Source organism: Bufo bufo, chromosome 5 (assembly GCF_905171765.1).
Source record: "Bufo bufo chromosome 5, aBufBuf1.1, whole genome shotgun sequence".
Taxonomy (NCBI): domain Eukaryota; kingdom Metazoa; phylum Chordata; class Amphibia; order Anura; family Bufonidae; genus Bufo; species Bufo bufo.
The window spans coordinates 114,914,823-114,940,011 of NC_053393.1; positions in this window are offsets into that span (position 1 = coordinate 114,914,823).

A 25,189-nucleotide genomic window follows, 5' to 3' on the forward strand; every position below is an offset into this window, starting at 1 on the left:
TACAATAACGTAATAAACTGTAACTTTTGTAGTTCTAAACACTGTACGTTAATAAATTTGAACCAACAACTTATGAGTAATACTGTGTTCCTTTAAAATAGACTGCCTGTATTCAGGCCGCTTCTCCTGAAGAAGCAATAATGTGAAACGTGCGTTGAGTGGAAGTTGCCATTTTACACTTAACCTATGGTATGTCACAGATAGTAAAGTCCATCTGTAGTTCAACTACATGATATATCTTTATCATCCAAGGTATAGCATGGAAAAGACGTCTAACGATTTAGGGGTTAGTTCAGAGGCGGTATTGAACTGCCTAGGATGTGTCACGCTAACCCCATATATCATTGCTGTTAGTAATTAACTGAAAAGATGTAGTCGGCCATACCTTACTTTAATTAGATAGATGCGATGTATTTAAAGATTTTTGGTGCCTGTATACTATCATGCAGTTATGGTTTTGTGATTAAATATGTACTATATGTTTGAATCCCTACTGTAATTATGAAATGATAATTTGTATCTTTTGATCATGTTTAATAAAAAGTGAATTTTAAAGGAACAGAGTATTACTCATATGTTGTTGGTCCAGTAGTATAATCGAGTATTCCTGTCAGGTGAAGGTGTAGCTACTTGGTGGATTGAATATAGTGTGGGAATCAGCTCTGGTAGAGGCAGAACAGTCAGAGACAGTGACACTCAAGTTGAAGTTCAAAGAAATTCCCACTTCATTGTGGTTTCAAATAACAGAAACAAAAGGCCTTTACATTTTAGGAAAAACACAAAATAAAAACCTGCTCGTCTGAGCACTAACTAAACTGTATTTTACTCGCTGTCCTAAACGTGACACTGTCCGCCTTGCAGTTCATAACAGCGAGCTCCTCGCACACTCCAGCATATCAGTCCCAGGTCTTAGGCCCAGACTCTCTGCCTGGGTTCTCTTTATGTAACTGGTGCAGGTGCAGCTAATCAGAGACAGCAGGCTAGAACTCTTCCCAGAAGTGGACTGCGGATCGGGGAACCCGCCCAACTCTTCCCCAATCCAAACTCCAGGCCCTATACCGGCTTTTTACAAAGCCACTTCAGGAAAGCTTGGCTTTCCACTACATACTGGGCATTCCCTAGAGCTTAACCCCTTAAGGACTCAGCCCTATTTCACCTTAAGGACTTGGCAATTTTTTGCAAATCTGACCAGTGTCCCTTTAAGTGCTGATAACTTTAAAACACTTTGACTTATCCAGGCCATTCTGATATAGTTTTTTCGTCATATATTGTACTTCATGATACTGGTAAAATGAAGTAAACAAAAAATATTTTTTTTGCATAAAAAAATACCAAATTTACCAAAAATTTGGAAAAATTTTCAAATTTCAAAGTTTCAGTTTCTCTACTTCTGTAATACATAGTAATACCCCCAAAAATTGTGATGACTTTACATTCCCCATATGTCTACTTCATGTTTGAATTATTTTGGGAATGATATTTTATTTTTTGGGGATGTTACAAGGCTTAGAAGTTTAGAAGCAAATCTTGAAATTTTTCCGAAATTTACAAAAACCCAATTTTTAGGGACCACTACAGGTCTGAAGTCACTTTGTGAGGCTTACATGATAGAAACCGCCCAAAAATGACCCCATTCTATAAACTACACCCCTCAAGGTATTCAAAACTGATTTTACAAACTTCGTTAACCCTCTAGGTGTTGCACAAGAGTTATTGGCAAATGGGGATGAAATTTGAGAATTTCATTTTTTTGCCTAATTTTCCATTTTAACCCATTTTTTCCACTAACAAAGCAAGGGTTAACAGCCAAACAAGACTGTATCTTTATTGCCCTGACTCTGCCGTTTACAGAAACACCCCATATGTGGCCGTAAACTACTGTACGGCCACACAGTAGGGCGTAGAGGGAAAGGTGCGCCGTAGGTTTTTTGACACTATGTCCCATTTGAAGCCCCCCTGATGCACCCCTAGAGTAGAAACTCCATAAAAGTGACCCCATCTAAGAAACTACACCCCTCAAGGTATTCAAAACTGATTTTACAAACTTTGTTAACCCTTTAGGTGTTGCACAAGATTTAATGGAAAATAGAGATACAATTTCAAAATTTCACTTTTTTGGCAGATTTTCCATTTTGATATTTTTTTTTCCAGTTACAAAGCAAGGGTTAACAGCCAAACAAAACTCATTATTTATGGCCCTGATTCTGTAGTTTACAGAAACACCCCATATGTGGTCGTAAACTGCTGTACGGGCACACGGCAGGGCGCAGAAGGAAAGGAATGCCATACGGTTTTTGGAAGGCAGATTTTGCTGGACTGTTTTTTTGACACCATGTCCCATTTGAAGCCCCCCTGATGCACCTCTAGAGTAGAAACTCCAAAAAAGTGACCCCATTTTAGAAACTACGGCAGTTTTTTTGGTACTAGTTTAGGGTACATATGATTTTTGGTTGCTCTATATTACACTTTTTGTGCGGCAAGGTAACAAGAAATAGCTTTTTTGGCACGTTTTTTTTTGTTATTTACAACATTCATCTGACAGGTTAGGTCATGTGGTAATTTTATAGAGCAGGTTGTCACGGATGCGGCGATACCTAATATGTATACAATTTTTTTTATTTATGTAAGTTTTACACAAAGATTTCATTTTTAAAACAAAAAAAATGTTTTAGTGTCTCCATGGTCTAAGAGCCATCGTTTTTTCAGTTTTTGGGTGATTATCTTAAGTAGGGACTAATTTTTTGTGGGATGAGATGACGGTTTGATTGGCACTATTTTGGGGTGCATATGACTTTTTGATCGCTTGCTATTACACTTTTTGTGACGTAAGATGACAAAAAATTGCTTTTTTTATTTTTATATTTTTACGGTGGTCATCTGAGGGGTTAGGTCATGTGATATTTTTATAGAGCCGGTCGATACGGACGCGTCGATACCTAATATGTATACTTTTTTTTATTTATTTAAGTTTTACACAATGATTTCATTTTTGAAACAAAAAAAATCATGTTTTAGTGTTTCCATAGTCTAAGAGCCATAGTTTTTTTTGTTTTTGGGCGATTATCTTGGATAGGGTATGATTTTTGCGGGATGAGATGACGGTTTTATTGTTACAATTTTGGCGTACATGCGACTTTTTTGATCACTTTTATTACCTTTTTTGGGAAGTAAGGTGGGCAAAATTTTAATTTTCTCATAGTTTTTATTTTTTTATTTTTATGCCGTTCACCTTGCGGGGAAAGTAACATGACCATTTTATAGATCAGGTCGTTACGGACGCGGCGATACCTAATATGTGTAGTGTATTTTTTTTTATTTTTTTTTATTCAGTGATAAATGTGGGTTTTTTTTATCTTAACTTTTTTCACTTTTTTTTACATTTTTTTGACCCAGACCCACTTGGTTCTTGAAGATCCAGTGGGTCTGATGTCTGTATAATACAGTACAGTACACTATATAGGGTACTGTACTGTATTTTACTTACACTTTGTCTGAACAGATCTATGCCTTTAGCGCAGATCTGTTCAGCACCATGGACAGCAGGATGCCTGAGAAGGCGTCCTGTTGCCTTGGGAACCTTCCCCGTCGGCTCAGTTGTAGCTAGGGACGGGGAAGGGTAAGGACGGGGCTGTCTGGGGGCTCTCTCCCTCTCCATCGGGGGGCTGCAAAGGCACAGCAGCCCCCCGATGGGAGAGGGAGGGTGCTCCCTGAGCTGTTAACCTTTTCCATATATCGGTCGGTACGGACCGCGGTATGGAAAGGGTTAAACGGCTGACATCGCATCACCGATGTCAGCCGTTTATACCAGAGTGTCAGCAATGTGCTGACACCCTGGTATACCACTGCACACCAACGATTATTCAAGGGGAGGCGGGCGGGGGATCGCGATCCCGCCTGCCGCACCGCCCGCCTCCCGCACCGCCTGCAACACCCCCCCTGCACCACCCGCCCACATAAAATCATTCAGGGGTGCAGGGGGGGTTAATAAAACTTTATTTGGGGCATTTAAAAGTTTGATCCCCGCGGTCAGAGACCGCGGGGATCAGAATCGGCAGAAAGCGCAGCAAACCGCAGGTCTGAATTGACCTGCGGTTTGCTGCGATCGCCGATACGGGGGATCACATGACCCCCCCCCCCCCCTGGCGTTGTGACAGGATGCCGGCTGAATGATTTCAGCCGGTATCCCGTTCAGATTAACCCCCGCAGCGCCGCAATCTCATTTTAAACTCATGACGTACCGGTACGTCATGGGTCCTTAAGGACTTGGGAAACATGCCGTACTGGTACGTCATGCATCCCTAAGGGGTTAAAGGGGTATTCTCATCTTGCTACTTCATCCTCAATTGCTGCCAGCTAGCTGTTCACTTCCTGGTTTTCTGCAGCTAAGGCTGGACGGGCTTAGGCAGTTTGAGTGAATGCCGGCCACGCCTCCTTATGACATCACACTGAGAACTCAGTCCTTGCGTGCTAGTTCATGTGAAGAGTATTGTAACGGCATACAAGGGAATACTCCAAACTCCCGAACGGAACCTCACGAATAGCTGCTAGCAGACGAATAGGAAACGCACCCAAGCGGCTTACACTCCTAGCAATCAGTCTCTAACAGCATACAGTGAATCCCCCCAAGAACGAGACGAGGCTCCGTGTTGAGGGTAAAGCAGTGGACAGCCAGAGCTGTGTGTTTATTGTTCTTATATAACATTGTTACACACTAGTACCACCCACAGGGTTTTGTAAGACAACCAATAAACACGTACAATACAGTAAAACACTCCCATACAAAATCCTCCCCTCTGCCTGTGATACAATTACCTTACACAATGGGTTGATGTAATTATCACAGGCAGGAGAGTACACAGTTTTTAAACAATGTCTTCTGTCCTGGAGACAACCGAGGAGTAATTCAATTATCTCTCAGGACAAAGGGAAATCGCCAATACACACGTGGGGACAATAGGACAGACATTACTATTCAAATATACAATGTCACAACCATTACAGTAAACACAGACATTTAACATATCCCAAAATAGCACGAATTTGTCACGAGGGTATCAAGAGCCACGTCTGACTCCGTTATACCCGGGGTCAGGAAGTCGCAGCGGGTGGCTGCGCGCTCTATATCTAAAGATCACGTTGTTTCTTAGTGATTGTTTTCTGTGTTTGCCTTGCTATCCTTTTTGTCTCACTCAGGGATCCGTAGCTTCTCCTCCTCAGCTGTTTCTTGTCTGCCACTCCCAACCTCCTTATATTCTCCCCTCACACTTCTCTAGTTGCCAGTTATAGAGCTTCCTGCCTGGACATCTATACTGACCCACTGGAGTTGTGAATCCTGGTTGTCGTTCCAGAGTGCTACCCTCCGGATCCCTGTTGGGCTTATTGTTGTCTCCTGTTGCCGCCCACCTGGGATTATATGTTGAGTCTGTGTTGTCTGTCCTCCCCTTGGTGTTTTCCCTTAGAGCTAGTGGTGCGGACTAGTGTTCCCACCGCCCTGTTCACTATCTAGGGCTCAGCTCAGGGAAAGCCAGGGCTTTAGGCACGTGATCGGCGTACGGGTGAGGAACCCGTCTAGGGACGTCAGGGCAGCCAGGTGCCAGCCGCAAGGTGAGTCAGGGGTCACCACCTTCCCTCTCACTTGGGCAGGGCCTTCCTCGTTCCCTCCCTCTGTGTCACGTATGTGATAGCCACGCCGACCGTGATAGAATTAGACCAGGGGTTCAAAAGTTAGTAAAAGTCCTTTGTGAACAAAGGAAGCATGGCTTTTCTGCCCAAAACCAGTTTTTACAGAGTTAGGCTGTGTGAGATAATTAGCTTAACTGGGTGTGGTAAGCCAACTAGGTACAGAAAATACCTCTATTTGCAACAGCAAACCTACACAAAAATACATAACTCCTATCAAACTGAACAGAACCCCCACATTCAGCTTATCCCCAGATGGCTTGGATCTGAGCGCTCAATATCCGAACAGCGCTCAGATGCCACAAACACAATCAAATCGCCATGGGGTTTAAGTTTAGCATGGGCTGATGAGAGGGCTCATAATCCTGGGGCAAGAGGCTGGCAACCAGGCTTCTCCAGCACCCAGTGGCGAGGTTGGTTTCGCCACAAGTATGACTCATCAGTCTGGCAGCCTGCAGTGTCTGTGAGGCCCCTCCCCCTGCTGGGGAATCATCAGAGAGCCATGTGAAGTGAGCTCAGTGTACAGTAACATGTGGCTGTCATGCAGTTTTACACTCAAAATCTCCGATCTTTTACAAACCCATTCTGTGCATCAAAAAATATAATTCCATATTATACATTAGCTCAAAAGCTTGACCAACCCCCACCCACCAGCACTGATGCAGATTTGTTTCCATTACAGCTGTACTCCAGTTGTGTATAAACCTTACACTATGTATCTTTATAGATGCATATACAGCTCAGCTACATGTGTCTTCTCCAGTCCCCTAACAGACCTACAGATCCAGCACCCCATAGCAGTGCTTCCACAGATGCCCCTCCCCATAACAGTGCCATCCACAGATCCCCCATAACAGTGTCATCCCCAGATCCCCCATAGCAGTGCCATCCACAGATTCCCCCACATGACAGTGCCATTCACAGATCCCCCATAATAGTGTCATGCACAGACCACCATTAGTTCAAAACCCACCAAAAGCACACCTTTTGGTTAAAAATATTTTTATTATTATTTTCCGCCTCAAAAACCTAGGTGCTTCTTATAGGCCAGTGCGTCTTATAGGGCAAAATATACGGTATCAAGCACAGCCACTATACAATGTACAGCGCTGTGCTTGGTATTCAGTTAGGAGGTTGCAGTGCTCGCTAGAGCACCGCAGTCTCTTTAAACAGCTGTTACTTTATGATATTACAGTCTTTTGTAACTAAACTAATAATAAAACATCTTATTTTAGAAAACTACCTTATTTTTAAATGAAACTAAAAATTACATTTCAATTGCAAACATTTGCCAAAAAATGTAACACAAAAGTGCTCCCCCTTTCAGTAGTACAGCTTCTCTTAGTCTAAACAACTCTATACAAAGTGGTAATGAAGACACAGCTGCTAGTTTATCATTTGTATAAGGTCAATGCTTCATTTAACAGATGTGCTTCCGATGATTCATATTTAATGTCCTTATTTAACTCAGAATTTAGCTGGAATGGGTCAGATTGATTAGACGTTGGGAGAGACGGCTAGTCACATCAGGACTTTCCTCTTGAGATGACTGCATGTTCACTTTCTACTAATTAGTTCATTGAGCTGAAGTAGAATTGATCAAACTCAACTAGAAAAAAAAAACAATAGTCTAAAAATACAGCAGGCATATAAGCAAAGCTACTGTCTTCATTTTAAGGAGTAAAGTTGCCTCTCTAAAAATAATTCTGGGGAAAAGATATAGAAGTCATATCCTCAAAACTTTTATTATTGTGTAAAGTACAAAGCAGAACCATGTGCATGGAGCATTGGAGCATATAGGGAAATTGTTCTGAGTTGTACACGTGTGCGATGTGCATGCTGAAAACCAATGATTGTCCAGGACAGCCAGGATATGATATCTGGATTGCCAGAAGAAAGACCTCAGCTTCAGGAGCTCCGAATACAGAGACAAGGAGGTCCAGTCCACTGTAAGTGGATCCAAACCCAAGTTGGTCAAACTTTGGTGGCTCCAGTGACAAATGCAACCTGAGGAAGTCATTGAAAAGCATTGGCACTGAGAAACTTGACATGACCTCACACCCAGAAAAGGGCATCTGGTGAACAGATTTTTTTTTTGCAAGGGGAGGTAAAGGGATCAGCCGCCCATATTACTAATTTGGACTAGCATCCTTCATAGGGAATGCATTGAATAGCTTGAAAATCTCAAAATGGCTGCAAACAAGTATTTTTTTTACAAAAACCAAGGCCTCTCCTGTTGTCTCATCTTCTGTTTTCTATATAACTGCCTCACACTTGATCCAGTAGTGTGGGTCAGCTGACCGTTTAGCTCAGCTTGGTTAGTTTAAGGCTTCTAATTGGTTAGCCTTTCTTTAAATATTCCTGTTTTCTGCTCTGAAGGTGTGGTTTATCATGTGAATTGTGTGTATTTGTATCCAGAATCCTTGCGATACCTTGTATTTTGTTCCTAGCATAGATATTGTGCTTATCAGTGAAGCTTGGTTCTTGAAGTCCTTCTAGTCCTTACCATGCTTCTAGCCTTCACTTGTGTGTTTGTGAGTTTCGGTTTTGGTGTTCTTGTCCCTGGATCCTAGGACCTTCTTGATATCTTAGTAGAGCCAGTAGAGCCAGTATTGAAATTCTGTCCACTGTCATTCAACCACTTCCAATCTAAGTACCATCACCATCTTCTTTCTGTTCCATTGACTGTGTTACACAGTGGTTGTGGAACCACTGTGTCAGCTGAAAAGATTTTAATTGGGGCTACTGCTAAGAGCATTATGATGGCAGTCCCCTGGTTTTCGCCCTTTAACTCATATACAGGGATCTGGACATCGCTGCAGGGGAACCACCAGGCTGCTGCTTCCTGGCATAGTGTCTGTTTGGTTGACAGCAGACCCATGGGGGTCAAGAGACAGACACAGGTGCAGGGCACCTAGGGGTCAGGCAAAACCGAAGTCAGGGACCGGACCGAGTTCAGAGGCAGAGTATGTGAAATCCAGAAAAAAATCCAAGGTCAGGGCAGGCAGTGAAGTGTCAATATGGTGATCAGGCATGGGTCAGGTCAGATAGCGGAGGGTCAATATCCAGGAAATGGGCAGAATTCAGTACACTAGCACACCTTTGCAGAATACTAGCAGGCTAGGAACCCTTTCGTTCAGGTACCTTCGCACAGATGCCCCAACGTTACTAGGCATTGGCTGGTGAAGATCAGGGCACGCGCTAGTCCTTTAAGAGTCGGGAGAGTGCATGCATGTACCCTACAGGCAGATAGAGAGTGGCTGAGCTAGCAAGCAGGCTGTCTGCATGGAGAGACAAAGCTACCCCGGCAGCTGGTTCAGAAGAATGGGGCAGCCGTTTCTATAATACATTATAGTCTATATACTATTCACCTGGCCATTATCTACATGTGGGGGTGCTATGGGAGTATTCCACCCAAGGAAGCAATTAAATCCAGTTATCATGGCACGCAGAAATGAAATGTCGCAAATAGCCTTGAGTCTGATTAATGCATGCCACTTGCCGATTGGATGTGCATGGTAAACTGAGGAAAATTTCTATGTGACGTTCAGATGTTTCCAGAATCTAGAAGTAGATTGTACACTTTGGTTAGATACAATGTGTAAAGGCAAGCTGAGTAGCTTGAAAATGTGTTTTATGAACAAGTTGGCCAGGAGACTAGCAGAAGTGAGGCCCGACAGAGGTACAAAATAAACCATCTTAGAAAACTGATCAAACACCACCCAGATTCAAGGAAGGTGGAAGGGCCTGGCAATTCTCCTCTCACTAGCTTACTTCTTAAGGCTGTCTCTAAGGCCTCATGCACACGACCGTGATGTGTTTTGCGGTCCGCAAATCGCGGATCTGCAAAACACGGATGGCGTCCGTGCGCATTCCGCAATTTGCAGAACGGCACGGACAGCCTTCAATATAAATGCCTATTCTTGTCTGTAAAGCGCGGACAAGAATAGGACATGTTATATTTTTTTAGCGGGCCACGGAACGGAGCAACAGATGCAGACAGCACATGGAGTGCTGTCCGCATCTTTTGCGGCCCCATTGAAGTGAATGGGTCTGCATCGCGGCTCGGATGCGGACCAAAACAACGGCCGTGTGCATGAGGCCTAAGGGCACATTCACATGACCGCGCCGTGTTTTGTGGTCCGCAAATTGCAGATCCGCAAAAGCCAGATTCCGTAATTTGCAGAACGGGCAGCCCATTATAGAAATGCCGATTCTTGTCCGCGATTGTGAACAAGAATAGGACATGCTCTATCTTTTCTACGGAGCCGCGGAACGGAATCATGGATGCAGACAGCACACGGCGTGCTGTCTGCATCTTTTGCAGCCCCATAGAAATGAATGGGTCCTCACCCATTCCGCAAAATTGCCGCCTGAATTAGCCTTTAAGCAGAGGTCAGTCCAGGTGGCCAGGGTAATCAGGTAATCCAAGGTAGATGCATGAAAATACTCAACCAGGGACCAAGAGACCAGCAGCAGCACCCCGGTGTACATTTCACCCAAGCTTCTTCCTAGGGGCGTACCTCTCAACAGATTCCCACATAATTTTATATCCCCAGCGCCCAATCGAGGGCTAGATCAACATGTGATATCTAACTATACACTTTGATCACCACATTGTACCTTATGTGTTGCTGTATAATGGCACCAGACGCCGGAGGATGATCGAGCAATCCAAAAGACCCGCAAGACTGCATGCGGCCACCGCCCACACCTCCGGCGCCGGAAAGTCTCAATGGCATCAGCCAGCACTCCATGTCCCATAACAGGATGCGGCGTGTTGCCAGCATCATCAGGGATAACCAGGCTGAATGCATTATTGTCGGCCATCTTGAATGAGGAAAAATTGCCCACACATTTAATATTAGTTAAAAACAATGCAGTACATGATTCGAGATCCTATAAACCAAATTCATCTATAAAGTTCATCTATAAAATTTGTGCAACATGGATAAAAAGAGTAAGCAAAGTGGTAAAGTGATAAAAAAGTGACGAAGTGATAAGAAACCATGCAGTGCAGAAAAACCAAAGAAAAAGTGAGAAGTGCCATGCAGTATTGATAAAAAAGAAAATGGCTGCACACCATTATACATTCCAACAATAGAGCTAAGAAACGGGGATCATTCTAAATAAAAGTGGTATCATACCTACTATAAATGGAAGCTCTTAGCGCACATATTTGATCAAACGTGAGTCGGGCCCATCTACCAGGCGTCAAGGTGGCTTCCGCAGATGGGTCCCTAACACTAATATGCTGCCTCTCTTGGACTTACCTAAGCCTACAGTTTTCAGGGCAATGTAGGAACCAGCTACATAAGTACTCTGCTCAGAAGTCCCAGGTAGATGGGCGTTGTTCAGTCTAAAAGAGGCGCTACCCTCATTTAATACTACAAGAAAATTTAGACTAGAACATTCAGAATCACCATAAAGCAAACATGATTGATAGAATCAGTTTTGGTTACGTTGCAGCTTGATAATCATAAGGTAACTCATGTAGGTGTGATATATAGACCACCTGGCCAAGTCAAAGAATTAGATGATCTACTAGTTGAGGAAATAGCTATAATGACATTGAAAGGGGAAATTATCATTATGGGAGACTTTAATCTTCCTGATGTAAATTGGAAAACCAAAATAGCTAGTTCTGCCAGGAGTACAGATATTCTAAATTCCCTACTGGGATTATCTCTACAGCAAGTAGTTGAGGAGCCAACCCGGAAGGAGGCCATTTTAGATTTAGTATTCACAAATGGGAATTTGGTATCTGATGTTACTGTAGGGGAAAGCTTGGGATCTAGTGATCACCAGTCAGTGTGGTTTACTATAAGTACAGTGACTGAGTCACACCACACAAAAACAAAAGTTTTAGATTTTAGAAAAACTGACTTTTCTAAAATTTGATTAGTGGTATACGAGTCCCTATCAGATTGGAACAGTTTCAATGGAGTCCAGGAGAAATGGGACTACTTAAAAGTGGCACAATTGAAGGCAACAGATAATTGCATTAGGGTTGTCAGAAAAAGCAAAAAAAAAAAGGAAGAGACCACTGTGGTACTCAGCAGAAATGGCCAAAATCATTAAAAACAAAAAGATAGCATTTAGTAATTATAAAAATAAAAATAAAACGAGGATGACAGGGAAATTTATAAGATTAGGCAGAGAGAGGCCAAGCAAGTTATAAGAGCTTCTAAAGCACAGGCAGAAGAGAAATTAGCTCAGTCAGTGAAAAAAGGTGATAAGACATTCTTCAGATACATAAATGAAAAAAGGAAGTAAAAACAAGGAATTATCAAATTAAAAACAAAAGAAGGAAGGTATATGGAAGAAGATAAAGAACTAGCTGACTGCCTCAATGAATACTTCTGTTCAGTTTTTACAAAGGAAAATGAAGGAAAAGGACCTCAGTTAGGAAAGAAGACTAATGAATCTTTTGATGCATGTGTCTTTAAAGAGGAAGAGGTTCTAAGTCAGCTGTCTAAAATGAATACAAATAAGTCACAGGGGCCTGATGGGATACACGCAAAGCTATTAAAAGAGCTTAGCGGTGAACTAGCAAAACCATTAACAGATTTATTTAACCAATCACTGGTAACAGGAGTCGTCCCAGAAGATTGGAAATTAGAAAATGTGCCCATTCGCAAGAAAGGTAGTAGGGAGGAATGGGGCAACTATAGGCCAGTAAGCCTGACATCAATAGTGGGGAAATTAATGGAAACCATACTTAAGGAGAGGATTGTGGAACATCTAAAATCCCATGGATTGAAAGATGAAAAACAGCATGGGTTTACTTCAGGGAGATCATGTCAAACTAATCTTATTGATTTTTTTGATTGGGTGACTAAAATAATAGATGGCGGAGGTGCAGTAGACATCTCTTATCTAGACTCATTTATAAGGCTTTTGATACTGTCCCACATAGAAGGCTTATCAATAAATTGCAGTCTTTGAGCTTGGACTCCCATATTGTTGAATGGATTAGGCAGTGGCTGAGGGACAGATAACAGAGGGTTGTAGTCAATGGAGTATATTCAGACCATGGTCTTGTTACCAGTGGGGTACCTCAGGGATCTGTTCTGGGACTCATGTTGTTTAATATCTTTATCAGCGAAATTGCAGAAGGCCTCGATGGTAAGGTGTGTCTTTTTGCTGATTACACATTTGTAGCAGGGTTGATGTTCCTGGAGGGATACACCAAATGGAAAAGGATTTAGGAAAACTAGAGGAATGGTCAAAAATCTGGCAACTAAAATTTAATGTTGATAAGTGCAAGATAATGCACCTGGGGCGTAAAAACCCAAGAGCAGAATATAAAATCAGTGATACAGTCCTAACCTCAGTATCTGAGGAAAGGGATTTAGGGGTCATTGTTTCAGAAGACTTAAAGGTAGGCAGACAATGTCATAGAGCAGCAGGAAATGCTAGCAGAATGCTTGGGTGTATAGGGAGAGGCAGTAGAAAGAGGGAGGTGCTCATGCCGCTCTACAGAGCACTAGTGAGACCTCATTGGGAGTATTGTGCGCAGTACTGGAGACCATATCTCCAGAAGAATATTGATACTTTGGGGAGAGTTCAGAGAAGAGCTACTAAACTAGTTGTCACGGTGAGGAGTGGGGGAAACCCCCCACGTTGCGATGTTAAAAGGATAAAGGGATAATGGGAAGCTGCTAGGCCAGGACGACAGGATCAGGGAGCAGGTCACCTCCTAATATGCCACAGACACACAGACTGGAACACGTGCACAAGTGCTGATGTCCACACAAACACAAAAGGACACAGCACACACCACGAATCACACAGGAAACCAGGACACCATAGCTGCAATAAGGTGAGACATCACAGGAACATAATCTTAACATCTAAACATTACTTATGACCACAAGGATGGCCCTCACTGGAGTGAGGTACCCCTCAGCTTCAGGTCTCTAGAGGAAGCTAAATAGCCCAAGCAGACACACTAGGAAGGGAGTTAACCCTTCCAACACCAAATAGAGTAGTGAAGCCACTTAAAGGGAAATGCACACACAACTAAAACCCCGTGCACACCAAACAGGGAAAGTGCACACATACAAACACAGGTTAATTGAGGCAACCGCATGCATTGACAGCGAGCCGCCTAGCAACCAGCTCAGGCTGCTACACTGCCAACAACATCATGTTGCGAGCGCCAACCACACGTGAGGCAACAAGCTCATAGCCCTCACCTGCGGCAAACCAACAATCCTGGCAACTGCATGCGGATCTAGGAGTCACGACCATAACCATAGTCGTGATACTAGTACATGGATTGCAGGATAAAACTTACCAGGAAAGATTAAAGGACCTTAACATGTATAGCTTGGAAGAAAGACGAGACAGAGGGGATATGATAGAAACTTTTAAATACATAAAGGGAATCAACAAGGTAAAAGAGGAGAGAATATTTAAAAGAAGAAAAACTGCTACAAGAGGACATAGTTTTAAATTAGAGGGGCAAAGGTTTAAAAGTAATATCAGGAAGTATTACTTTACTGAGAGAGTAGTGGATGCATGGAATAGCCTTCCTGCATAAGTGGTAGCTGCAAATACAGTGAAGGAGTTTAAGCATGCATGGGATAGGCATAAGGCCATCCTTCATATAAGATAGGGCCAGGGGCTATGAATTCTATGAATATGTAGTGGTTGGTGAAAAGTGTATATGTAAGCTATGCAGACTAAATCAGAGATATAAGATGGTAAAACTACAGGGTACATAAAGGATGAAATTAACGTAATACTCCATAGATGAGTGGTAGATTTTAAAACAATCCTGCATGCACAGGCCAGGTTTTTCAGGGCAGGTTTCGCAGTGGTAAATGGTGTCTTTCCTTATCCCCCTTTTGGAACACACATCTTTTTTGGGTCCTTCCCTTCCTTGCTGTCTGGAGGACTTAACCTGGAAAATGTTATCCTGATACAACACGGGCCCCATGTAAAACAAAACATGCAATGCAACAGCTCTCTGCAAACCAAATAAAGTACAAAAATGCATAATAATTGCTAGTGCTATACTTATAAATTAGAGATGCTTGGCAAATCATTTTGTACAAAATTATTTGAGCCCGTCTGCCGCATGTCAAGGCGATCTCTGTAAGATGGGGGGGCAGGGGGTGCGGTCCGGCCCTCAGGGGGGTTCCAGAAGCAATGAGCGCTTCGATCAATACAGATGGAAGCATTCATTGCTGGAGCGCTGACTCCCACATACTGCGGTGGGGCACGGGAGCGCATAGTTCCCTGCCCCGCCGCCGTTCACCACCATATGCTTCAGGCCTAGTAGGCCTGAGGCCTATGCGGTATTGAAATCATTGCGCGTGCATGTGCCGGGACGCAGCAGCACAGTGAAGTGTGCGCGCCTTCCTCTGCGAGCAAGCGCCTGGACATAGGTGAGTATTTAGCTTTTAGGTTTTTTTTGTTGGTTTTTTATGTGCCAACTTTGGGGGACCCGGCGGGACACAGGAGGACATGTGGGGGAAAAATATTATGGTGGGATACTGTGTGGGGGCACATTATTATGGGAGGGATTACTATGTGGGGGCAATAATTATGGAAGGGATTACTATGTGGGGGGCAAATTACTATATGGGGCAATGTGGGGGAAACTACTGTGTAGGGCAAATTACTATATGGGGGCAGTGTGGGGGAAATTACTGTGTGGGGGGAAACTGCTACTGTGTGGGGGGCAGTGTGGGGGAAACTACTGTGTGGGGGGCAGTTTGGGGGAAATTACTGTGTGGGGGCAGTCTGGCGGAAACTACTGTGTGGGGGTAGTGTGGCGGAAATTGCTGTGTGGGGGCACTACTGTGTGAGGGAAATTACTGTATGGGGGAAATTACTGTGTGGGGGCATTGTGGGGTAAATTACTGTGTGGGGGAAATTACTGTGTGGGGCAGTGTGGAGGAAACTACTGTGTGGGGGAAACTACTGTGTGGGGGAAACTACTGTCTGGGGGCAGTGTGGGGGACACTGCTGTGTGGGGTAAATTACTGCATGGGGTCAATTTCTGTATGGGGCAGTGTGGGGGGAAATTACTGTGGGGCAGTGGGGGGGAAATTACTGTGGGGGCACATTATTATATGGGGGTAGTGTGGGGAAACTACTGTATGGGGGCAGTGTGGGGGAAATTACTGTGTGGGGAAAATTACTATATGGGGCAGTGTGGGGGAAATTACTGTGTGGGGGCAGTGTGGGGGAAATTACTGTGTGGGGGCAGTGTGGGAGAAATTACTGTGTGGGGGCAGTGTGGGGGAAATTACTGTATGGGGCATTGTGGGGGAAATTACTGTATGGGGGCAGTGTGGGGGAAATTACTGTATGGGGCAGTGTGGGGGAAATTACTGTGTGGTGAAAATTACTATATGGGGCAGTGTGGGGGAGATTACTGTGGGGGGGAAATTACTATGGGGGATTACTGTGTGGGGGAAATTACTATATAGGGCAATGTTGTGGACGTTGTTATTGGGGTTGCACTGTAGGGCAATTCTATTTTTTCTGGGGACACTATACAGGGATTATTACCTGGAGCACAATATAGGGTGTTATTATTACTGGGGGCACTCTAGGGGACATTATAGCTGCTGTGGACACTATAGGGACATTTGGGGTAATTTATCAAACTGGTGTAAAGTAGAACTGGCTTAGTTGCCCATAGCAGCCAATCAGATTCCACCTTTCATATTTGACAGCTCTTTTGGAAATCCAGTTCTACTTTACACCAGTTTGATAAATGACTCCAATTATGTCTACTGGGGTCACAATTTTTTCAGCAGTATAGTACCTGGGGCATTGGGGGGCACAACAGGCACAGTATTGGTGGTGGCAGCAGGATGACACTGTGAGGACACCAGGATGGAAAGGGGTTGATGGAAAAACTGAGAAATCTAACATGTCTGTGTTACAAACTCTGTAGAGACGAGATGCGGCTGAAAGAATTTGTCATGTCAGGTATGTGGTCAAGTATGGGGGTGGGGTGCCAGAGAAAGGACCCGTCCCGGGTGCCAAACACCCTAGGCACGCCACTGCATCTACTCAGACATTTTTATCTAGGTTGTACACCTCAGCAAACCTGGTGTTAAAGTGGTCAATGACAGGCATAACCTTGAACAGATGGTCAATTGTCAGGTCGTTTTGGGGTGGGCACTGTGCATTGTCGTTGTAGTGTAGGAATTTCTGAATTGACTCAAATCGTTTCCGGGTCATGGTCTTACTGTAAATTGGAGTCTGGTAGAAAATGTCCGAACTCTATGTTTTTTTTTTTTTTAAACACCCATATGCAGCACGAATCCCCAAAACTTCATCATCGCTGCTGCATTTACTGGGGTCCAACCTAGGGGTCTAGCATATGGCGATGTAGGGTTCTCATCAATGAATTGTTGGGCGTATAAATTGGTTTGGGGCACCATTACATTTACAAAAACTTCAGAGAAGAAGATTTTGAAAAAATCTAGTTCAGTGTAGCCTGCACAGTCTATCTGTATTCCGGAGCTGCCCACAAAATCCGGAATTTGGGGCTGATAATCGTCAGGGGGTGGGGTCCATAAGGGTTCACTATGGGGGGCTGCCTCCGCTGCTACCCTGGGTCACCTTCTAGAGGGTCCCTCATCACCGGATGATGATGTTGATGAGGGGGTAGAGGAGTAGAGGAAAGTGGCAGCCTCTTCTCCCTCACTAGCAGATTCAGTATCGGAGGCAAGGATGGCGTATGCTCGTTGGGATGGACGGGCCATTTTTATTTTAAAGGTGTGAAATGTGTAAACCTTTATTTATTGCGAGGGGTGTGTATGTTGTGCTTTCACACGTGAAGGGGCTTGTAATAAATTTGAAATATAGAGAAAAGGAGTATAAATAAAAATGTAAAAAAATTGCAGGATGCAAGCATGCAAAAAGATGTTGCGTGCGTGCAAAAATCTACACTAACACTACCTAAAATTGATTTCTATGTAACACTAAATATATTTTTTTCACAAAAAAAAATTAAAACTGAGCACAAAAGTGACCATTAAAAAGAATGGTACTTATTGGTGCTCAGGGCTGCAGAACGCACGCAAGCTGACGTTTGGTGCATCCGTGCAGACACTGCAGTATAAAAATTTACTGCAGATACATAAAAAATAACACTAGTTAAAAATTTAAAAGGGGTGGATAGTACGGTCCACACCCTTATTCCACCACACGTGAGACCAGCTGGAGGTACCGAAGGGCTTATAAACAACCCTCAGTGTATCAGGAGCGGGAGACTTGGAAGCCGAAGCCTGGGATGGATTTGTGAGTGTGTTCTCAGCCGGGCTAGGCTGAGGGACCACGAGGCTAGGAGATAGCCTGGAGTTGGGGGACAAAGCGACGCCTGGGAGGGTCGCAGGGCCATAGTCAGGCGGACTACTGAGCCTTAATCCCCCACAAGAGACATTGGACTTGAGACAGTGTGTGAACTGTGCTCTGTACAGCCAGGAAGCTGATGGACATTGGGTTGGGAAAGCCGCACCTGAGACATGGTGTTAATGGTGCTCTGTAGGTAAGTCAGAAAGTCAAGTTAATGTATAAGTTAGAGCCTAGCCGGGCAAGAGTTTGTTATTTTGTGTTGATGTAACACATGGTGAGGTGAAGCTGCAACTTCATGATGACCTGTATTGGTTGGAGTGTGTAAAAAAAAGCATGAGTTTGGATATTATATCCGTGTCTGGTGTCTGGATTCCCCTACCTGACCTCGGAGGAGACAGGTGCTGACTAGTTCAGCACCGGTCACCTCCACATGACCCCACCCCACCCTCGCCACCCTTACAGCTCCATGCTGCTTCCGGCGCTGCGATGTGCCGATCTTCATTGACCGGCCAATCATAGCGCTTGGAGCTGCAGGGGGGCAGAAATACGCAATGCTGCTCTTACCCAGCATGGATGCCTGCCAGTAAGAGCAGCCATCGCGCTCCGGTTCCCCCGCGATCCTGCCCCAGAACCCAGCTGATCTTACGCCGTACATGTACGGAGCTGGTCCTTAAGTCCCGTCCAGCTGCACCTTACATGTACGGCGCGGGTCCTCTACGGGTTAAAGTATTTATAAATATAGTGTGGCATTAGTATTGTGTTTGTATTGGGGTTATGGGCATTCATGATACTTAGACCACACAATATTGGTTATAAAGAATGGCTCCATTTTGATAGGTGTTATAAGAGTGCGGAATTGTATACCATACTCCCGGACCATGAGCTTGCCCTGGGTGGATGCTCAGAAGAGATAAGGCTGCAAAAGGGGTGTTGTCAGGCTCTTAAAAGACCTTGCAAAAGGTATCTGAAGATTGTTGGTCAGAGAGTTGATACATTCCCAGAGGGGAGTGGACCAGGAGAGTGCTTCACTGGAGAGAAGGGAAATCAGGATGCAACCTTGGATTGGTCTGAAGGAAACTGATGAACCTGTAACCCATAGTATATGGCTAGACTCGACTGCTCAATTGTTCCCCTGTTCTCACAGGAAGCAGAGAAGATTACAATAAGATTACGGGCAAGATACTACACTGAGCAGAATATCGAGAGAGCGAAGCAGTGGGTACTGACACAAGATAGGGTTTCTTTAGTATTTCCCTTAACAGTCAAACAAAAATAAAAAAATAAGATCAGTAATAGAAGAATGAAAACACGTTTTGATAATACTGTCAGGGACAGCATTATGAAGCGTAAAGCACGTCCTGTTACCTTTGTTACAAGATTTAGTGAGGAATTTGGGGAGATCAGCAATATCATACACTTACCGGTTTTGAATTATGACAGAGAGTGGGAAAATGTAGTATCGGCAGGCATTAAGGGCCAGATTTATCATTAGCTCAAGTCAAAATAATGGAGTGAAAAAGTTGCAAATTTTTGCGCAATTGCTTAAACTGCGCAAAAATTTGAGACCTTTACTGGCTCTGTGCTATGCTCGCCAGTTTTCTGAAAGTGGGCGTGTTTTCTTATGTAAATGAATCTCTAGACAGATTTACTATTGCAATAATTTTAAAAAAGTCACAAGAAATTGTGCAAAAAATTGCGCAATTTCACTCAAGTGAGGACCATTCTTATCTTATGCGACTTTTTAATAGAAAATGTGACTTTTCGTAAAGACGTGAAACTTTTGTAAAACCGCTTACTGAAGTATAAACTGCTACCGTCAAACCACATTTATCACAGTATTAAAGGACCATTAATAAATCTGACTTGGCCAAAAGTGACTTTGGACATATGTAAAAGTGGAGTAAGATGTATGTGTAATGATAAATCTGGCCCTAAATGTGCAACGTGAAAAGCTCCTACCATTGATCAGAGGGTCAGCTCGAGTTTATTTTTTGATCATTGTATGAAGAGTAAAAAACCCACGTGGTTAACATATAAGGGCTGTTATAAATGTGGCAGCAATAGATGCATATGCTGCAATTTCATAAATTTATGTCAATCATTCACCTCTACAGCCAATGGAGGTAGCTATATAATACAACACTATTTGAATTGCAATATGTATTTTGCTGTTTTTTTGTCATAACTTGCAGGGAGTGCCAGCTACAATATGTGGGCTGTACGACTAATCAGATTAAGGTGAGAATCGGGAAACACCTATCTGATATCCCCCACTATACAACTAGGAATGTGTCAGTGGCTTCATTACATTTTGCCACTGCTCATAAAGGAAACATGTCGGCATTTGCGGTACAGGGCATAGAAAGGGTGTGTGCCCCGATCAGAGGAGGTGATCACAGACAGAGATTATTAAGTAAAGAAACTTATTGGATGTTCAAGTTAGAAACCTGTTTTCCAAGCGGTGTGAATAAGAAGCATGATTTAGTTCTCCAATACAGATAGCCTATGTTTTTTTTTTTCTGTTTTGGAGAAGGAGTTTTTTTTCCCCCCTTTCTGTAGGTGTACAGGTGGGGTGGGGGATTTAATTAGATGAAACCCGGCCCATCATTATAAGAGAGGGACTTTATTTTAACTTTTGTATGTCATGATGAAGGACCGCTATTTCTAAGGTCTGAAACGCATAGACAAAGTTTTTGTATATGATGTCTGCATATTTTTATGCAAGGAAATAAAGCTTTTTCTGTTATAGGAAGCTGGATTCTACTTTTTCCAAAGTATATGGTGCACTGATTCAGGAATCCACGGTATGACTTGTGGTCCCATAGCTTTGACAAAGCAGATGGTGCAGACTGGAGGCGCCAGAGAATGTGACTGGCAGAGGTGATGGTGCATACACTGTGGCTGGAAGTAGTGTTACAGGAGTGGTAGTGGTCAAAGAATTCAGGCGGGCATAAATGGCATTTAAGTACTCCAGGAGTTGCTCCTGGTGACCATGTTGACTAGTCAGTTCCTTAGACACCTCAGGTAGACCCATCTTGGGTGGGCTAGCAGAATCCATGGCCCGAGCAAACTGTTATTAAGTGGGTATGAAACCACTGTAACCAAACAGATTTGACTTGGGGCTACTCCTAAGGGCATTATCCTAGTTGTCCCCTAGTTTTCACTCTTTAACCTCTATACAGGGATCTGGGCATTGCTGCAGGGGAACCACAAGGCTGCTACCTCTTAGATCAGTCTCTGTTTTGTTGACAGCTTACCCACGGGGGTCAGGAGACACTGATGCAGGGCACTGAGGGGTCAGGCAAAACCGAAGTCATGGACATGCTGAGGTCAGGGCAGGCAGATTAGGTAAAATCCAGAAAACAGTCCGAGGTCAGGACAGGCAGCGAAGGGTCAATACGGAGATTGGGCACAGGTCAAGCAGCGGAGGGTCAATATCCAGGAAACAGGCAGAAGTCGGTATACAGACAAAGGAAACAGAACTATGGGGCACCTTTGCAGTGATTTATATATTACCTTTTTCAATGTTAGCAAGTATGACTCTGTGATAGCACCTTTGCAGGATACTAGCAGACAAGGAACCTATTGCATAGGCACCTTCCTACATGGCATATCTTACATGAAACACTTAAAATATACCTTCACTTGCAGAGTAAGCTGCCATGTGTGTATAAACTAGTGATAGCACTATACACTCACCAAAGAATTATTAGGAACACCTGTTCTATTTCTCATTAATGCAATTATCTAGTCAACCAATCACATGGCAGTTGCTTCAATGCATGTAGGGTTGTGGTCCTGCTCAAGACAATCTCCTGAACTCCAAACTGAATGTCAGAATGGGAAAGAAAGGTGATTTAAGCAATTTTGAGCGTGGCATGGTTGTTGGTGCCAGACGGGCCGGTCTGAGTATTTCACAATCTGCTCAGTTACTGGGATTTTCACGCAAAACCATTTCTAGGGTTTGCAAAGAATGGTGTGAAAAGGGAAAAACATCCAGTATGCGGCAGTCCTGTGGGCAAAAATGCCTTGTGGATGCTAGAGGTCAGAGGAGAATGGGCCGACTGATTCAAGCTGATAGAAGAGCAACGTTGACTGAAATAACCACACGTTACAACCGAGGTAGGCAGCAAAGCATTTGTGAAGCCACAACACGCACAACCTTGAGGCGGATGGGCTACAACAGCAGAAGACCCCACCGGGTACCACTCATCTCCACTACAAATAGGAAAAAGAGGCTACAATTTGCACGAGCTCACCAAAATTGGACTGTTGACGACTGGAAAAATGTTGCCTGGTCTGATGAGTCTCGATTTCTGTTGAGACATTCAAATGGTAGAGTCCGAATCTGGCGTAAACAGAATGAGAACATGTATCCATCCTCTGATGGCTACTTCCAGCAGGATAATGCACCATGTCACAAAGCTCGAATCATTTCAAATTGGTTTCTTGAACATGACAATGAGTTCACTGTACTAAAATGGCCCCCACAGTCACTAGATCTCAACCCAATAGAGCATCTTTGGGATGTGGTGGAACGGGAGCTTCGTGCCCTGGATGTGCATCCCTCAAATCTCCATCAACTGCAAGATGCTATCCTATCAATATGGGCCAACATTTCTAAAGAATGCTATCAGCACCTTGTTGAATCAATGCCACGTAGAATTAAGGCAGTTCTGAAGGCAAAAGGGGGTCCAACACCGTATTAGTATGGTGTTCCTAATAATTCTTTAGGTGAGTGTATATGGCCACTATATGACTTGCATTTTGCATTGTATTAGCAATTTTCCCCTCCACAGGCTCAATCAGTAACAAAACATTTACACCTGCCAAGAAGTAGCAAATTGTCGGGAAGGAAGCGCACCTTCCCGACAGTGAACTGCTTGTCAAGTGGAGGTGAAGAGCTGCATTTACATGCAGCGATCTCCTCCACATTATGAGGACAAGTGGTTGCTACTGCGATCACTCATCTTCATACAGCTGCATTGTTTCTGGGCAGCAGATCGCTGTTTAGACCGCACAATCTGCTGCCAAGAAATGATAATTTAGGTGCCTGCACGAACGACAGGACCACCAAATGAACGAGTGTTTTGCTCGTTCATTGGGTGATTGGCAGCACCTTTAGACAGACAGATTGTCTGGAACGAGTGTTTGCAGGATTGTTCATTCCCAATAATACAGGTCCTTCTCAAAAAATTAGCATATTGTGATAAAGTTCATTATTTTCTGTAATGTACTGATAAACATTAGACTTTCATATATTTTAGATTCATTACACACAACTGAAGTAGTTCAAGCCTTTTCTTGTTTTAATATTGATGATTTTGGCATACAGCTCATGAAAACCCAAAATTCCTATCTCCAAAAATTAGCATATCATGAAAAGGTTCTCTAAACGAGCTATTAACCTAATCATCTGAATCAACTAATTAACTCTAAACACCTGCAAAAGATTCCTGAGGCTTTTAAAAACTCCCAGCCTGGTTCATTACTCAAAACCACAATCATGGGTAAGACTGCCGACCTGACTGCTGTCCAGAAGGGCATCATTGACACCCTCAAGCAAGAGGGTAAGACACAGAAAGAAATTTCTGAACAAATAGGCTGTTCCCAGAGTGCTGTATCAAGGCACCTCAGTGGGAAGTCTGTGGGAAGGAAAAAGTGTGGCAGAAAACGCTGCACAACGAGAAGAGGTGACCGGACCCTGAGGAAGATTGTGGAGAAGGACCGATTCCAGACCTTGGGGGACCTGCGGAAGCAGTGGACTGAGTCTGGAGGAAGACTGGGGAGAGGGAAATGCCAAAATGCCTGAAGTTCAGTGTCAAGTACCCACAGTCAGTGATGGTCTGGGGTGCCATGTCAGCTGCTGGTGTTGGTCCACTGTGTTTTATCAAGGGCAGGGACAATGCAGCTAGCTATCAGGAGATTTTGGAGCACTTCATGCTTCCATCTGCTGAAAAGCTTTATGGAGATGAAGATTTCATTGTTCAGCACGACCTGGCACCTGCTCACAGTGCCAAAACCACTGGTAAATGGTTTACTGACCATGGTATTACTGTGCTCAATTGGCCTGCCAACTCTCCTGACCTGAACCCCATAGAGAATCTGTGGGATATTGGGAAGAGAAAGTTGAGAGACGCAAGACCCAACACTCTGGATGAGCTTAAGGCCGCTATCGAAGCATCCTGGGCCTCCATAACACCTCAGCAGTGCCACAGGCTGATTGCCTCCATGCCACGCCGCATTGAAGCAGTCATTTCTGCAAAAGGATTCCCGACCAAGTATTGAGTGCATAACTGAACTTAATTATTTGAAGGTTGACTTTTTTTGTATTAAAAACACTTTTCTTTTATTGGTCGGATGAAATATGCTAATTTTTGGAGATAGGAATTTTGGGTTTTCATGAGCTGTATGCCAAAATCATCAATATTAAAACAAGAAAAGGCTTGAACTACTTCAGTTGTGTGCAATGAATCTAAAATATATGAAAGTCTAATGTTTATCAGTACATTACAGAAAATAATGAACTTTATCACAATATGCTAATTTTTTGAGAAGGAGCTGTATTCCCAATTATTGCCTTGTCTAAATCAACCTTAATTCTCACTTGCCCTCAAGCTATTGGGTGGAGACTAGCTGCTCATGGTACATACTTACCAACATTTCATTTGGTAAAATCAGGGCATATAAGCCCCACCCCATGAATGTCCCAAACCCACCGGAAACACCCACTTGTGGGTGGGGTTTATTTTACCCATGCCCATTTTTAGACGGGACAGCCATATTTGCTGGGACTGTCACCGGCAAATTCGGGACAGTTGGCAACTAAGCATGGTAGATTACACATGGAGACAGCAGGAGATTCTCCTCCCTGTCTCTCATTTACTCAGAATCTCTCAAAAGCAACATATAGGAAATAATAAGTATTAAAGAGTGAATAAAGCACTTGTAGGGTTGATCATGGTGAATAAATTGAGTCTGTCTCCACTGATTGACGGGGCCAGGCATCCTAACTATTTGGATGCTAAACCCTGAAATATCGCACCTGGTCTTTATCACAGCAAGGGGAGATGCCACCCAGTATTAATATGACCCTGCCTCATATATACTCTGGAAGTTATCAGTGGGGGTGTCAGGTTTTTACATCTCTTTTAATCTCATTATGATGACCTTTCCTATA